The sequence below is a fragment of the Lithobates pipiens genome, unplaced genomic scaffold (genome assembly GCF_037356315.1).
Source record: "Lithobates pipiens isolate NorthernLeopardFrog02 unplaced genomic scaffold, aLitPip1_a1.2 Scaffold_27, whole genome shotgun sequence".
In the NCBI taxonomy this organism is placed as follows: domain Eukaryota; kingdom Metazoa; phylum Chordata; class Amphibia; order Anura; family Ranidae; genus Lithobates; species Lithobates pipiens.
Window position 1 is genome coordinate 93,014,207 of NW_027507788.1, and position 6,000 is coordinate 93,020,206.

Genomic DNA, 6,000 nt, shown 5'->3' on the forward strand with positions numbered 1-6,000 from the left:
GAAAATACCCCCCCCCCCCCCCGTGCGTGTGATACTCATGCGGTCAGTCTCTCAATCTGCGCCAATTCAGAGCAGTGAGAAAACGCTCTGGGCGGCCATCTCCCGAGTCTCAGATTTTCCTGTACATCCTATCCCTGCCTGGCCAAAATGATCGCTTCTCCGCTCGGCCAATCACCTTTGTAACGAAGAATGAGAAGTCTGTGCATAAATGGAAGTCTAGCCCCAAAAAGAGTGTCCCTTGTAATATGTCTAAATCCAAGAATCATTGTAATTATATTGCATCTTTTTCAGTGCATAGATGTGGTGGTTGGATTAGTTATCTTTTTTCAGGCTAAGTACTCTTTTGCAAAAACAGACATATATACCTGTTTATCCTGCCAGAACCTGGTGTCATCATAACATCCTGTACACAGCATTGACTTCTTAAACAAAGTTATCAGCCTTTCCAACTAGTCTTTGCAAAAAAAAAAAAAAAAAGCCTCTTCCGATAGAGAAGAGGAGAGGGGAAGGTGTTCATAGTTCAAATCTGAAAAGCAGCCTAGGGTGACAACTCTGTTCCTCCATGAATACAAGATGTGAGCATTGCTCCTCCATAAGTACCAGGCATGCGCGCTGTCACCCTATAACAGAATGTGTGTTGATGTTAGAATGAACAAAAGGGGAAAAAAGCCTGAGAGAGAGAAACTAATGCAGTCACAACCAAGGATTGACAAGTTATAATATATCATATTTTTGTTTTTGGGTTTAGATACGAGTTAACTCTGTCGGGTGGGTGTGTGCACACAATTTACAGCATTTTGAAATCAAGCTATTCCTCAATGATGTGAATGATGATTTTGAAGCACCTGATCTGATTAGAGCCATAGGCTCTAATAGGCTTCAAAAAAGGTGAACTGGGAGCGCAAAGCATTTAGCTCGCAGACCACCCAGATGTTTTAGAAAAGTGAATATGCATTTGCTTTTCTAACATTGAACCTCCGCTACACCAATCAGGTAGCGCAGGTCTGATACATGTCACCTGATTGGCTGAAAGGACTGGCGCTGCGATTGGACGCCTATCAGGAGGCGGGGAGGAGATGCATGGAGGACACATGAGCCACTGCCTGACCCGCTGCAAAGTCCCCAAGCTCGCCGCCATCACCTGCTGCCTGACCCACCACTGAGATTGGGTAAATGCAGACAGTGGTGGGGGGGCCGAACAGTGGCTGCATTTGAAGGGCACAGTGAGGCTGCAATTGATGGGTTTTTTTTCCAGAATATTTCGTATAATAGTTTGTTTGCACCCCCCAAAAATTTTGAGCTCCAGCTGCCACTGCCCAGAACTATACAGGCACCATTAAATGGGAGGTCAATCAGCCACAGCTTAAGAACCCTCTAGCAACCTTTGGAGGAACCGTAGAATTCCACAGAAGCTTGGTTGGAAATAGCTGGTCAAAATTATAACCAGTCATTAGCTTTCCTTCATGTTAATCCCAGCCTGAAACAAGACCAGACCTGATCTCTCTCCCTGTTATAATGGATTGAATATTAACTGAAAAAATAAAACTCAAAAATTTTAGGGATGAGCCGATGTTCGTGTTAAATTTTGACTTGAACATCGGGTGTTTGCCCGTTCGGCAAATCCCGAACATTATGGGGCGTTCACGGCAAATTCAAGCGCTGCAGAACCCCCCATAATGCACTGCGAGATCGCAGTGCATTCATGTCTGATGATTGGCCAAAGCATACATTCAGATGCAATCACGCTTTAGTCAATCATGGCTCAGGGGGCTAATTCCACGACCCACACTATATAAGGCTGCTTACATGGTGGTTCTATATAGTATTTATGAATGAGAGAAGCTAGCTAGAGGCAGGTTAGTTAGTGGCATACAGGCAGTTTTATATATTTATATATATATATATATATAGTAGTGTAGACTATATATGCAGTGTATCTATCTATCTATAGTTATATATATATATATATATACCGTGTAGTATATACAGTATCTCACGAAAGTGAGTACACACCGCTCACATTTTTGTAAATATTTTATTATATCTTTTCATATGACAACACTGCAGAAATTACACTTTGCTACAATGTAAAGTAGTGAGTGTACAGCTTGTATAAGTGTAAATTGTCTGTCCCATCAAAATAACTCAACACACATCTATTAATGTCTAAACCGCTGGCAGCAAAAATGAGTACACCTCTAAGTGAAAATGGCCCAATTAGCCATTTTCCCTCCCCAATGTCATGTGACACGTTAGTGTTACAAGGTCTCAGGTGTGTTAAATTAGGTGATATCAATCTCACTCTCTCATACTGGTCACTGGAAGTTCAATATAGCACCTCATGGCAGAGAACTCTGAGGATCTGTAAAAAAGAATTGTTGCTCTACATCAAGATGGCCTAGGCCGGTGTTGGCGAACCTTGGCACCTCAGATGTTTTGGAACTACATTTCCCATGATGCTCCACTACACTGCCGAGTGTGTGAGCATCATGGGAAATGTAATTCCAAAACATCTGGGGTGCCAAAGTTTGCCATCACTGGCCTAGGCTATAAGAAGATTCCCAAGACCCTGAAACTGAGCTGCAGCTCGGTGGCTAAGACCATACAGATGTTTAACAGTACAGGTTCCACTCAGAACAGGCTTTGCCATAATTTGAGTACTCACACTACACAAACACACTCCACAGATACACTATAATATAATGTGCCAAACGTACAATGATGCACAAAACTATATGGCGTTAGACTGGCAGTAATGCACACAGAAATAAATGGCGTTAAGCTCCCAGTAACACAATCAGATAGACGGTGTTCAATCGTCACTATGCTGGCGCTATCTAAACTGTCCCTACTCTATCTATACACTAATGTAAAGATTACTGAAACGGTCTCACTACACTACATTGAAACTATCTGAGCTGTCCCTGCTTTACACTAATGTTTGTATGAATGACACTGTCTCACTAAACTACAGTGAAACTATCTGAGCTCTCCCTACTCTAGCTGCCCACTATGGAAAGCTGAATGATGGTCCTCCTCACTACACTCACACTATCCCTAGACTGACACTAAACTAATAGTCTACACCATGGATCTGCAATTAGCGGACCTCCAGCTGTTGCAAAACTACAAGTCCCATCATGCCTCTGCCTTTGGGTGTCATGCTTGTGGTCTTGCTATGCCTCATGGGATTTGTAGTTCTACAACAGCTGGAGATCCGCTAATTGCATATCCCTGGTCTACACTGACAATTGAAGCAAAATAGCACAGTATAGCACACTAACTAACTAATAACACTGAACAGAGCCCTGTTCCATCTCTCTCTCCACGCCGAAATAACACCGAAAATGGCTGCCATTGAAACAATACTGTGGGGCGGTAATGAGTCATGATTGGATAAAGTCATGATGACGGTGTCCAATCATGACTCTGACAGTGCCCTGTGCCCTGATTGGCTGAAGCTGTCATCCAAACTTATGCTTGGGCTGAACCGTTCGCCCATACCTAATTTGAGGGGTTTTGAACTGTACTGGCATTTTATGCACAACATTAGAAGCTTATGCCACACATCACCCGCTCTTCTAACCACTTGAACCACCAAGTCCTTTCTGTCACTTTTTGTTTACTTGAAAAAATATTTTTTTTCTTTGCTGGGAAATTACTTTGAACCCCAAACATTATATATTTTTAAAGCAAAGGCCTACAGATTAAAATGATGGGTGTTGCAAATTTTCTTTTCACACTGTATTTGGGCAGCGATTTTTCAAACGCAATTTATTTTTGGGGAAAAAAACTTTTTTTTAAATTTTATTGCACTAAAACACACTATATTGCCCAAATGATTGGTAAAATATAAAAGATGATCTAATGCCGAGTACATCGATACCGAACATGGCATGCTTTAAAATTGCGTACAACTTTGCAGCAGCAACAAACAACATACATTTTTAAAAGCCTTTACAGGTTACCACTTTAGATTTATAGAGGAGGTCTACTGCTAGAATTACTGCCTTCGATCTGACGTTTGTGTTGATACCTCACATGCATGGTACAATTGTTGTTTACATATGACAAGAGATCAATGCTTGCGTTCGCCTTTGCCTGCAAACACGGGGGGACAGGGGTGCTTTATTTATTTTTTATTTTGCTTTTTTATTTTATGTTTACACTGTTCCTTTAATTTTTTATTTTTTTTTATATAATTTTTATTGTTCTCACAGGGAATGTAAATATCCTCTATGATAGCAATGGGTAGTGACAGGTACTCCTTTTTTGAAAAAAATGTTGTCTATTAGACTCTAAATGTCTACACTGCCATCAAAGCATCTGGCCGCACCAAGATCGGTGTGATAAATTGCCCATTGGTGTGATTTATATCCACCGAAACCCAAGTCTCGCTCGCAGCTTCTGGTTTCTTAGGCCATAGAGATGATTGGAGCCATTCTGGTCTCCGATCAGCTCTATGGTCAGCTGGCAGAACCACCGACTGCGTTCCCAAGTTCCCCCGGTGGGACATGAGAGCCCAAGAAAACCATGGAAGACGGCAGGAGGGGGGGGGGGGGCTATGCCCTCCCACTGCTTGTAAAAGCAGTCTAGCAGCTAATTAGTCGCTAGGATTGCTTTTACGTTAAATCCGACTGGAAAAATCTGGCTGAAAAGAATGATACCAAGATATGTAAACCTGCAGGCATCATTCTGGTATAACCACTCAAAGTCCAGCAACATACCAGTTTGTTGCTGGCCTTTGTTGGGCATATATTGTAATGTTCTTTTTTTTTTCATACAGCCTGTGGGCTTTATTAAAAAAGAGATTGATCGGTGGGTATGCCCACAATTACAATACCGCCCTGCATCCACACACTTCTAATGATGGGCATACGTGCACCGTTTTTTTTTTTCTTTTTTTAACTGTGGTGGTGAAATCACCACCTACAGCACTGGAATCGCTGATTTACGTATTGTGAGAGCAAACGCTGTTGCTGTCAAGATGAATAAATCAGTGCTGCAACTGAATGGTGTACCTGAAAAGAGAACAATGGTAACAATAAAACATTAACTTAATAAAACAACAACAATTTGTGCCAAAAAAAGAGTAGAAAATATATTCTGAAGCATGGGAGCAATCTGCCCCTAATGTTAGGGGCAAATTGCCCTTCCAACTTGCCCCCATGCTTTGGCTTATATTCTCTTTTTTTTTAAACTGAGATGGTGAAATCGCCTCCTACAGAACTAAAGAGACGGCTTTACTCATCATGAGAGCAAACGCCGTTGCTGTCAGAATAAATAAACCCATGCTGCAGCTGAATGGCGTACCTGCAAAGCAAATAATGGTTAACAATAAAAAAAGTAACATTACAGTATAACACAAAGACATACCATGCCCAAAAAGCAAATACAATAACATAAAATACAGTAACAATAGAGAGCAAAAATAAGACAACTATTTTTGGATTTTTTATTTATTTTATTTGTTGCACTTTTATTTTAACTGTAAATGTTCAAGATTAGGGTGTTTCAAAATGTGATGGCCATCTCATCTTTCGAGACACTTTGTTAGTGTGCCCTAGGACCAGTGGTGGTGCGTCCATAAAGGGCCCCCCTCTCATGCACTGCTGTAATCAACACGGATAGATTCATGCATTGCATGAATCTATCTATGGTCGCTGCCGAAACCACCTATCTAGGTGTCTGGCCAGACATCTGAATCACACTGGCGGGGGTGTTTTTTGGAAGCATCTGATTAGAGCCATAGGCTCTAATAGGTGGCCAAAAATGTGAGATGCGGGTGCAATGCTGTGCGTTTGCATAGCGAAGGAATTTGCTTTGTTAACATTGAACCACCTCTCAGCCAATCAGGTTGCCTAGTCTGTGTTACCTGTCACCCGATTGGCTGAAATGACAGGCGTTCAGGAGTTCAATCATAGCAGAGGATGAGGGGAGGAGTGGGCAGGAGAAGACATCGGGGTCGGGGGAAGAAATGGAGGACACCAGACACCGCTT